The sequence below is a fragment of the Leptonotus elevatus genome, chromosome 17 (genome assembly GCF_054856555.1).
Source record: "Leptonotus elevatus isolate MCC_2025b chromosome 17, RoL_Lele_1.0, whole genome shotgun sequence".
Lineage (NCBI taxonomy): Eukaryota > Metazoa > Chordata > Actinopteri > Syngnathiformes > Syngnathidae > Leptonotus > Leptonotus elevatus.
Window position 1 is genome coordinate 9368836 of NC_141255.1, and position 12280 is coordinate 9381115.

Sequence of the window (12280 nt, forward strand, 5' to 3'; positions counted from 1 at the left end):
GTTTAATTTTATCTTCCAAGTATTTTTCTAATTTTTGATCCTGTTTCTTTTTATAAGATGAATATGATATAATTTTACCTCTAATTACTGCTTTCCCAGCTTCCTAGAGAAGAGCTGGAGATAGGTCTGGAGAGTCATTTATTTCCAAAAAGTCTGCCCATTCTTTTCTTATAATTTTGTCAAATTCTGCGTCGTTTAGTAGTGAGATGTTAAAACGCCATGTAGGTGGTGGTTTAAAGGTATAATCAACTTGTAGGGAAAGGGAGACTGGTGCATGGTCGCTAATAATAATAGGATGTATTTTTGTAACGGTTTTATCAGCAATAGAATTATTTGTAAGAAAAAAATCAATTCTTGAAAAGGACCGGTGCACAGCGGAAAAGAAGGTAAATTCCTTCTTATTTGGGTTTTTAAGTCTCCAGCTGTCGACGAGGCCAAAGTCATCCATATATTCCCCTATTACTTTTGTAGATTGTGATCGCCTTATACATGTTGTTTTATTAGAACGATCTATTAATGGATTTAAGGTTGTGTTAAAGTCTCCTCCAATAATAATAGTAGAGTTCGCTGCTAATTCAAACAGCTTAGAGAAAAATTCATGGAAAAAAGCCGGATCATCATTATTAGGGGCATATAAATTACCGAATGTATATATTTTATTAAATATAGTCACCTGAATAATAATGTATCGGCCCTCTGGGTCTGTTATTGTATTATTTAGAGTAAAGAGTAAATTCTTATGTATGAGTATACAGACTCCCCTTTGTCTACTGTTATAAGGGGCAGAGTACGCTTGGCTAAAATTTTTATCAATAAGTAATTTTTCTTCAGATTTTTGTAGGTGGGTTTCTTGTAGGAGGCAAATATCTGCTTTTAATTTTAAGAGATGGTCTAAAGTTTTTATTCTTTTTGCCTGTGAGCGAGCGCCACAAACATTCCAGGAAACCAGAACTAATTTATGCATACAAATAATATAAACTCAGTCCTATGTATATATCTGTATAGGCCATTTGCCACCACTGGCATGTTATAGGATAGAATCAAAGTGGTTAGGTGATTTATATAGTTTGTATAAAATATGAGGTAACGTATAAGGTAACGTGTAAGGTAATGTGTAAGGTAACGTGTAAGGTAACGTGTAAGGTAACGTGTAAGGTAACGTGTAAGGTAACGTGTAAGTAAATAAAACAGTGCAAAAACGAGTAGGGAGGTGAAAGTGAAGGAAATTAACAGGGGATTAAACATAACAATACACCAGTAACCCAAGCGAGATTTTTTATTTATTTAAATATACTTTAGATATAGTTGTGTATTAATATTATATTTATAATATAGCCTAAACATAATAAGTATTCATATTTTTGGTTTTATAACCACATATACAGTATATGTATACACCTAGTAATCAAACTAAGTTTAGTTCCACCAATGCTAATTAGAACAGCCAGGGAGTGGAATTGGGGTTCCGGAATAGTTGGCCATCGATATATAACTTATCAACGGCTATCGTAGTCCGTTTACCCTCCTGCCTATTTTGTTTCATTATAGGAAACAGTACCTTTCGCCGCTCATTGATCTCTCTCGGGAATTGATCATTCATTCCAAATGAGGTCCCTTTAAGCTCCCGTCCTTTACTTTTAACAAATAATTTCTGTTTAAAATGCTCAAACTTGGCAATAATAGGACGGGGTTTGTTGCCTCTACGGGCTCCAAGCCGATGTACCCGGTCAAAAGAGATGTTATTTACCGTCTCCTGAGGAATTTTTAATGAATTCGTCATAATTTTTTTTTATCTCAACCTCTGGGTTATCAGAGGTATTCTCAGATATACCTGAGAATATTAAATTCTCCCGCATACTACGGGATTGGACATCTAAAACTGTTTCTTTTAGCGTTTTATTCTCTTTTTTCATAGTTTCCAGCTCGGCTGAAACAGCCGTGAGTGTAGAATGTAGCTCGGCATTTTCCTGTTTAAGGACACTTACCTGCTGACTGACGAATTCCAGGCTTACCTTTAATTCTTTGACGTCCTCGAGGATGAGGCCGAGGACGTCAAGTTTTTTATTTATGGACTCCAGCACACTGACCGAAACGTCCGTAGTGGTTAGGTCGTCCGTGTCCGTCGCTGAGTCGTTTTTCCTCTTCTTCGAAGAAGGTTTCTTCGACGGTTTCTCGACGGAAGGATCCTCCATTGCACAGCTGTAAAAATATCCGTCGATGAAACGTTCAAGGTCCTCCACGTTGGGTGGTATTTCAGATCTGCCGGATGAAAGAGAGAAGAGAAAAGCCAAGATATATGATGGTTAAATTTGGATTAGTTTAGTATAATAGAGCTAGTTCTATCTTAGCAGCAGGGCGCCGCCATGTTAGGGTTTCTGGTCTCGCTGTAGGTCTCGCGATAGTCACAGCATCTCGTGAGCGACTTCCTCCTCTCGTCTCAAACAAAAGTCAACTATTTACAAGGTCATCTATTTGTTCTCTTTTTTGAGAGAGCTCAGTATTGTTCATTCTGTAATTTTACCGATTCGACATGTCATCATCATTGCTCTCTCTCTTTTTTAAATTTGTATTTATTTATTTATAATTTTTATTTTCTATCTGCGTGTGCATGCGTGTGAGTGTGTACTCATTAGTTCACCTAAAACCTATAAAAAAACATCCCATACCGTTCACCTAAACCGAATACTTCAGAATCCAGCCAGAGTAGTGAGGTTGTCAGGAGACCCGAGGAAGGATCAAAGAAAAGAAAGGAAAGTGAAATCCAGCACCGACCAGACATTACCTACTACCCACCGGGTTACCAACCAGAGTCATTCACCAACCCCAGAAACATCTAAATTCCAACAAATTAGGGAGACCTCAAGAGACCAAAGCAGAGACTGAGGAAAGGAAGGAAGGGTAGATGAAGCGAGAGTGAGATCCACACACAAAGCATGCAGTAGCTAGCTGATAACACTTTGGAATATGTTAAGTGTTGGTTGCAAGTCTCCTCAGAAGCAGTGTAGAAATCATTCCTTGCATTCCGCGGAGGTTGGTACCGTTATGTCTTTGTGGTCCAAACCACAATGTTAGCTGCCGTCACCTTTCTGGCTCTAAAGTAGAATCACAGGTCTGACTCACCAAAGAGAAGCTAAGAGTTTCAAATTAGAACACCAATGGGTATCTCAATTGCATTTCATTAGTGGAAAGTGAAATCCCGCATACAGAACAATCGGCGGCACGTACATGATACAGCCGCACAAAGCATTACAACCGTTCTCTTGAGATGTGCTTAGAAGTACTTTCGTCATAATTAGGATAATTCTATTCTGCCCATAGCCTGAGCCAAAGTGGTGCGAAGCCATTTTCACGTTCGCGTTCATTCAGAGTGCAACAGAATCTAACATACGCACTTAAGCACTTTACAGCTCTTGTTTTGGGAACACACTTGAACAGGAAATGCAGAAAAGTATCTAAATTTTGTGCCTGACTCACACGAGGCCTAACAATATTTCACCCAACTTGAACTGTGTGGGAAGACGATGGGGTGAATCATACACGGTAGCTTGGTTTGGCACTTGGCTGCACTGTCAAGTGAATACTTTTTGCGTTCTACAATACATATGACGGCATCCAGAAAATGTGCGTCTGGAAGTAGGAGAAGTGGAAAAGCACTTATACAAACTGATATCGTCACATAACGGGGCAGGGTATGAAAGCATTGTAATTACCTAACAATCATGCTGTCAGAAAGTACGCAAACTTTCCCTTGTGGGTTTCTCCAAACAGGAAACGAGTCAACTGACTTCACCACTATTTATCATCTGGGACTGCACTTACATGCCTTTAATCACGATTTCAAGTCAAGTTTCTGGCTCTCGAGGAGCAACTGTAACTTTGTTCTGTTGTGGCAATATTTTCTAGACTGCATTAAGCATGTGGGAAACAATTCTTGACACAGGAGACACATTGGGGTCTTCTGGTTTACGCGGCAAGCATAATGAACGTCAGGCACCTTGTGGCCACTGTGAAAACTGCTGCCATAGTCCAAAAACAACCTTGGGCAATGAGCCACATGCTGCTGCACCAAGTCACAAGACAAATATTTTGTTCTATTTTATGGATTTTTTCCCCACAGCTTTTCAAAATCACAACAACAAAAAAACATATATTTTATGGATTGTGTGTGCGCGCGTGTGCTTGCGTGCGTGCGTGTTTCAGATTGTTTTTTTCTGTTTTGGGGATTTTTTTTTCCTGTTTTGCAATATTTATTTATTTTTTTATATGTTTTTCTTATTTCAGTTTATTCAGTTTTATGTAATATTTGATTTATGTTTTTCAAAAAAAAAAAGATTTTCAGAAAGAAAATTGTCCTGTTTTAGATTTTTTTTAATATAAATTTATTTTCTATTTTATGGAATAAATTTTCCTGTTTTTTTCACAATTTTTTTTTTTATGCAATTTTTTTTCACTATTTTCTAAATATTTTTGGGGGGATTTACAGAATAATTTTTTCTGTTTTTCTGATTATTTTTTTTCTTCCTTGTTTTTAAAATGTAAATCTTTTGTTTTTTATGGAATCATATTTTGGCAAATTATTAGTTTTTTCGATTATGTTTTTCTGTGTTTTGGAATGTTTGTGTTCTTTTTTTTGTATGTAATATTTTTCCTGTTTCTCAAAATATTTCAGTTTTTGAAAATATAAAAAAAATATATATTCAGTTAAAAAAAAAATACTCCTGAAATTCCCCCTCCCTCAAGTGAATGTACCTTGGAGACTATACCAATAGCTTCACAGAAGCATCTTAGTATCCATCAAAACAAAAGATTTCAAGATTTTGACAAATGCAGGGAAGTACAACTACAGAATCTAAATGGCCAAATCGCAGGAGATATTTGATTATTGGGGCGAGGCTTCATGTGCAGGGCAGGTGGAACAACATAGACACGGCTGTGTGACAAAGATAAATTCTGTTTTTACCCGAGTAACCGGAGGCTACAAAGCAAAAAAATAAATAAAAATAGGGCCATTTGTGGGATGGAAGGTTGCCAGATCCGGTTGTGAACAGATGCACAGGGGGGGGGGACAAATATAAATAAATAAAAGCGCTTGCAGATGCCAGTGTGGTGCCTTGTGTCATTGACAAATAGCAGCTTATTTTACTGCGAGCCGCAATGAGCAGCGCTGTTGCAAAGCGATCGATAAATCTATCGCCTCCACTCTGTTCGGCCACCATTAATGATTGATTTCCCCGGCGGACTTATTGATTCACATACACCTCCATAGCCATAACTTTTTTTCTTAATTGCATGGGAGCGAGAGAGAGGGAGAAAAAGCATGTTGACGGCTCTTAAGTCGCAGTGGATCTTGTGGAGTCTATGCAGAAGCCCCGGAGGGCAACTCAAATGCATCATTTTGAGTGTCATTTGTAAGCGACTCAGATAGTGTCGAGAGCGACAAAGGGTGGCCACGTCTTGCGAAATTGTCTTCACAGAACAAAATGACTGTATTTTGTCTTGGTCATATAACTCGATTCTCCAGTCATGTTTTCGTGTCACTTTTGAGCTGCGGATGCTACCAGATGAGCATATAACAGGCACACCATTAGCGGGAAAATGTACCTGGCAGCTAATGAATAGCCATTTAACAGCCGTCTTCAGACTTTCTGCATACTCTCATTCTGGTTAAGCCCACAAGAAAGAGCGTGATGGAAATTTGGACTGACAGCAAGGACTGAACAGGCGAGGGAAATCAGGAGACAAAAGGGATGAAGTACCCCAGATAAAACGAGGCAGAGTCTGCAAAGAGGGTGGTGGTGGGAGGGGGTGGGGGGGGTTGTATAGAGGAGATCTCCAAGGCTCATTACTTCCCTCCTGGCATGCCAAGTGCTGACCCAGCAGCACTGCGCCCCTCCATCCTTCCCCGTGCCCTTCAACCCTGTCCCCTGGCCGCGGGCTTTCAGGCGAACCTGCAGCCCACCCATTTGCGCCCATAAAGCAGCGCTGGATGGTAGTTACCCAAGAGCTTTTAAAAGGTGTCCCTCGGCTACATTAGCAGATGACTATTTAGCTTAATTGTAACGCTGTTCATGCTTTACTTGGAGGATTTGACCCCTCTTTGGTTAAATGATGGCCCGGCCGCCGATGGGTTGGTCAGGGCAAATTCACAGTGGCACTCCGCTCACTCCAGCATCCGCCGACGTGCAAACTGAGATCACTCCACACTGCTTAGCACTTATTAAACAGGGCAGCGTTGACTGGAGGCTGTGCGCAAGTTTGACGATGAGGCGTGAAAGCAAAAGAGAAAAGGGGCAGAATTAATGCAGTCAAAACAAAAAGAGCACAGAGGCTCCAATTGGCTAAAGTCTTTTCGGATTTTTTTTCTTTTTATTTTTTTATAATGCAAAGTCAACATTAGCACTTATTTGAGCCTGGAGGATTTCAAGAAGTTAATCTGACATCATTCATGCACAAACAGACTCCGATCCGTTTCAGACATGATCCTATTTTGAATCTGTTGGATGCTATAGAAAGCAGCAATCTTTTTTTAAAACATACATACCAGACTGTAAGACACCTTTAAAAGCTACAAGGAAGAAACGGAAGAAACTGTAGTGGCATGAATATTTGACCAGATTACGCTTTAAAAGTTCATTATAAGGGGCAGGTGAGGTACAAAGGATTCCTTTTGTCCCAAAGAGCAGCACCGCTCAAGGACACAAGAAGGATTTCGGTAAAATCTTTATAGAGGGGGAAAAAACGGCAATTCCATGTTCCAACTTCGTAAAGAGACAAATTGGATTTAAAAAAACGTCAGCAAATTTGGGTCTGAAATGAAATCTGAGGTCTAAGATCTGTAAACTGTAAATGAGAAGCGATTACAGCTGATTATACTTTAATCATTAGCCCTGACATCATACCTCCACGTAACCCTGAGGGGATCGAGGCGACCGCGCTCCCTCCAACCAGGGGCGGCGTTGGCGACGAGCATCGTGGTCAAATCTCCCTCCGACGTCCGCCCTTCATCTGCATATTCCCAGAGTGACACAACTAGTTAGCTGGGTAATAAATCAAAGCCCGGCTGCCCAATTTGGCCGCCTAATGTAATTAATAAGTGCTAAAAGCGTTTAAGTGGCCCATGATTTTCAGATGCCACTTTGAGGTGAACTTTTCTTGCCGGTGGAAGACAAACATGCTGCCAGTTCTGAGGAAGAAAACAGAATTGAGGTGGAAACGAGGCAAATTCTAAAAACATGCGCAATTTCTAATACACGTAGAAGATAACTGCATACAAAAAATGAACAATACAAGAGACAGTCGTAAGATAAATAGTTATCTGGTGCATCTTGTGTACGGAAACTTCAGTTTGTCTTAAATCTAAATTCCTGCCTATTACGTTTGCGTTCTCATTCGCAATGACATGTCATCGCGAGCAGGTGTCCATGTTTTCGTCATACCGGAACGACTTTTTTCTTCCATGTCTAAAAATCATGGGAAATGTAGTCCTAGTTAATGGGGAAAAACATTGTCAGTTTTCCAAAGTAAATGATGATGTGCAAATGTCTTATTTTGGTGAAACACTTTTTTTGGGAATATTTATAGAGCCTGAAATTTGAGGATTTGGACAAATTCTAAGTAAAAAAAAAAAAAATTGCTCTAAACAATCATCAAAACAATGAATATGATAAATGATTAGTAATTGATTACTTGTTGCACTTCTTGTGACTTTTGTATTTAGTTTAACATTATCTGGTCTCTTTGAATATATTATAGCACTGTGACGATTCACCAAAATATTGACTCTGTCTGTTTTTTCTAACCTCTCTAAGATACATTTGCAAGTGAGCAGGCGGGAAGCAAAAAGGGAGGAAGTGGAGCTGAGAGAGAGAGAGCACGATTGCCAGAATAAAGCAGCTCTTGTCAACGAGTGGATTTATGGCCGGGGAGGTGGGCGAATTGACGGGTGACGCATAATCAGGCTCCCGTATCGCATCCAGAAGCGTGTGATCGCGTCTGGATTTGGCTAATGTCAAAACCCCCCCCACCCCCCCCCACCCCCCCCCCCCCCCCCCCCCCCTTGTGGCTCAGACGCTGCGACTGTTGACAGCTGCTGGAATTGGGATTGTTGTCAGTCCAGACCTTCATCAGGTGGCGCTGTAATACGGAAGAGTGCGGGAAGTGAGTCGGAAGGGGTGGCTCTCAATTTAGCGCCGGGTTCCCTCGGCTACGATAACAAGCTAGTGACGGAAAAGATGGCGACGACAGATATGAACGCGGCTGAAATGAGTTTCCGAGCTTAGCTTTTTAGCGATAGATTGAGGCTTGAGTGCAGGAGTCTGCCGAGGTGATGGCGCCGCCACCCAAAGCTCCTTTCTTTGGCGTAGTGATAAGACCCTACCGGAGTTGTAAAGTCCTGGTCCAGAATGTCAAAGCCTTGTCACAGTTTGGCTTTAGGTAGACTTTGGTTCCCAAAGCAGACACACCGGTTGAGTAGTAGCACCGTTGGGTAAAGCCAATCTGTGGTAGGGTTTTTTTTTTTTACTTTTTGGACCTGGATTTGATGATGTCTTAAAAGGAACCCTGACTGTAATGACAAGTTTGCTGTATATTATTTATTTGATTGTTACTAACATAACAGTTCAATAAATTTTATAGAAAATGTATTTGGACGTACGCCACCATTATTTACGTCGCAACGCATTCAATGCGTAGTGACGTAGAATGGCGGCTGGCTCTGCCGAGCAATGTGAAACGTCTATAAAGGAAGTAAGTTAAGCCTCGTAGCGTTCCTAAACAAACAAGAGAGTCACCCTCCCCCACGCCGTGCTGTAGTCATTCACCAGACGCATTCAAGAGTTGTCATCGTCCCTTTAGGAACGCTACCAGGCGTATGTCCAAATAAAGTTTCTACAAAGTGTATTTAAGTAATTAAAATTCATCTCATCGTTATGTTGGTAACAACCAAATAAATAATATTGAGCAAACTTGACATTACAGTCGGGGTTCCTTTTAAAGAATTATTAATCAGTCAAACAGGAATGGTGTAGCTCCAATCTCGACCAATTAGGAGTCTTCAATTGTCATTTTAGCAATATATGTTGGCAAATGCTATGTTCTGCTCTTTTGTCAAACAGATTTTTTTTTTAATCTGCCTACCTAATTCCCAGAAACCACAAATGGATTATGTCCAAGCATTTGCTCTCTTTATTACTAACATTGTAAAATGTGATTTTCTTTGTCGTTGCCGTTTTAGTCCATACATTTTTTTTCTGGGGTTTAAATCAGAGTTCTCAGTCCTCATTGAAGTCTGCCCCCCTACAATGATGAAAGCTTAGAATTGTTAGAAAATTAAAATTACAGCCTATAACATAAATATTATTGTTGCTGTGACTTTCTGGGCAAAACCTCCGCAAAGGCAGCTTTACAATCAGACAACCAAACCTGCCGCTTGTGGACCCACCGGTGCACGTAAAGACAGCTTCTCACATCTAACTTTGGGGCAAAAAGGAAACACGCTGCATGTTGACAGACGTTGTAATGAGCTTAATTGTGTTGCTTGTACGAAACGCCGCTGGCAGGCGAGTGGATTAAAAACATTTTCCAGCAAACCTCCAACTCATTAATGACATTTAACCAAGATCAGGCCAGTTAACACATTATTATAGAACGCCAGCAAATAAGTACAGAAATTTGATAACTGGCAACATTAAACTGTGCATTTAATGAGTGAACAAGGCAATTTAAAATGTCAGTTTATAATGTATTGACGCCGAGGCTCCATTATCTTTTTTTTACTGTACATCCTCTATTAGGCATATATCCGAAGACGTCGTTTCTGCTAATAGCTTGAGATGTCCCGCTTCAAGTCATAAGTCACAGTCCTCGTTTTGAGCCTTGTGTCGCGAGTGCCGGCGGATTACCCCGCTTATGTTTTGTCTACATTTTCGCAGGTTCCATCACATCGTCATATTTGTTCTCATTGTTTTATTTATTAATTAATTTTTTGTCCAGTGAGCAAGCCAATCTTTTGGGCCATATGTAGTATGTCAATTCCTTCCGTGTCTAAGAATCATGGGAAATGTAGTCCTACTAGCCTAATGCTGCGGGTTAACGTCAACTGGGATTTTCTGGCAGTACATTTCCAATGTTACAATGCGGAACTGCCGAGGTTGGATCATGGTGAGCGCATTGACTGGTTTAGCGCTGTTGAACTGTCAAGCAAGATAGCATTTAGCATTAGCTAAAGTAACAACAACCACCGGGCTCCGGATTGACTAGCGATTCACATTGTTATTGATTGCATATTTGGTAGTCGAGATGGTAGTGTCCCGGTTTTTAATTTTAAAGTCTGGTCTACTTCAGTGATCCCGTCAGTAGCGTATTCACTTATTTAGCATCAGAGTCAGAGTGTGCGTTAGCTAACGTGTCATTGCACTCTCGCTGTCAGGCGCATCATCATCGCTACACGCGGGTGAACTTTTCAAAACAAGCTCGGCGACACGCACGCGTCAAACCTCTCTCCCGGAGCGGCTATGAAAAAGAGACCATTTGCAGTAGGTTGCTACGTGTTTTTATGCGTCTCATCCCCTCTTGATAGGCCGCAATTTGCTGCAGACGCCGTGGCGGAATGACAAATGGCTGCTTAAAAAAGATTACCCTCAAACGGCTGTTTTCTGTGCAAAAAGGAAAGCAGAAATGAGAGAAAAGTCAGGCAAAATCACAACATCAGACAGCTGTTATCGGTTCATTGCTTAGAAAACCTCATAGGTACGCTTGTATGCATTTTTGGGTGATTTAGCGACTGCACCTAGCAAATGTGAGCGTACGTTCTTTGTGCTGAATAATGGACCTATTTTCAATGGCCTCCTACCATGCACGGCTAATGTTATTGTGAAAGGTCTGCTAGCTGATGTGGGAATTCAAATATGAATAAAATTACAGGTCAGACATAATTGCATCCATGCAGCTCGCCTGCCAAAGCGGGCCTGAAGTGTGGACACTGCTGTGGTGGTTTCAAGGGTTTGCAGGAAACTAATACACAAAACTTGCACTGAATAATACGTCTTAATAAATGTGATTGACATATATTGTTCCCTCCAAAAGTATTGGAACAGTGTTTTTGTTGTACCTTTATACTGAAAACATTTTGGTTTAAAGGTGAAAAGAGATAAAAGTTTGGCTTTAATTTCATGGAATTTACATCTCGATGTGTTCAACAATTCAAGACAGAGCACCTTTTGTTTGGAGCCATTGTCAAATTAACTTGCAGCCAATTAGCGATTAATAGTTGGTGGCATAACCCTTACTTGCGATATCTGCATCAAGCCTGCGTCCTTTGACTTCATCAGACGGTTGCATTCTTCTTTTGAAATGCTTTTCCAGGCCTTTACTGCAGCCTCTTTCAGTTTTTGTGTCGTTCTCCCTTCTGGAGGTAAATTTCACGCTCTGTTGGGTTCAGGTCTGGTGATTTCCACTGTCCCCCCTTTTGTTGTGTTCTCCCGATTAGTTTGGATGCTTTTTCTGTAAATTGCCAGCCAACAGTTTTGTCATCTTCAGAATTCATTTTGCTGTGACCATCATGAGTTACATCATCTCTTTGTCTTCTTCATCCTCCTCCTCATCTTTTTCAATGACCAGACTTCAAACCAATAGACTCAGCATGCATTTTACACCGAATGCACTTAATATGGATTCTGTATTTGTATTTCTTAGGGAATTGCATTTCCTTTTCACACACAGTAAGACATCCGTTAATAAGCCTTGTTCTACTTTTGTTGGCTCAAATTCCAACATCTTTAACGATTCGACATCGGAAGTCAATTGACTAACTTAAATTGGCATGTAACGTTTTGTTTTACTTTCATTTGAAGAGAAATTGAATTGATGAAAACATATTGATGAGCAAATTTTTCATATAGGCTGCTGGGAAATGAAGGTGGGTGTTTAGCTGAACTTAACTCATTCACTGCCATTGACGGCTATAGACGTCAAAAATTCATTTGAACAATTTTTATTAGTTTAACATTTTTTTTCCACTTTTGTTAAAAGTATGAAAATCTAGAAAAAAAAATAGTGTACATTTAGAACAGATGTAAAATGTGTGATTAATCGTGAGTTAACTAGTGAAGTCATGCAATTAATAAAGATTCAAAAATTTTAATCGCCTGAAGCGATTTAAAAAAAGAAAGAAAAGGTTATTAAAAATTAGGAGCGTCAGGCGATTACAATTTTTAATCGTAATTAATTGCATGACTTCACTAGTTAACTCATGATTAATCACAAATTTTATATCTGTTCTAAA

The 12280-nt window shown here is 40.0% G+C and overlaps 1 long non-coding RNA gene across 1 annotated transcript in view; it reads right to left on the reverse strand.

Annotated features, from left to right (window-relative positions):
* LOC147159692 (uncharacterized) overlaps positions 1-11949 on the reverse strand; it is a 32539-nt gene extending 20590 nt beyond the window's left edge. Inside the window, exons 1-2 of the long non-coding RNA XR_015090487.1 lie at positions 11286-11949; positions 6900-7005 (exon numbers count right to left, since the gene is read on the reverse strand). This is a non-coding gene — a long non-coding RNA (uncharacterized LOC147159692). The remainder of the gene's footprint in view (positions 1-6899; positions 7006-11285) is intronic.
* Positions 11950-12280: the final 331 nt, after the last annotated feature.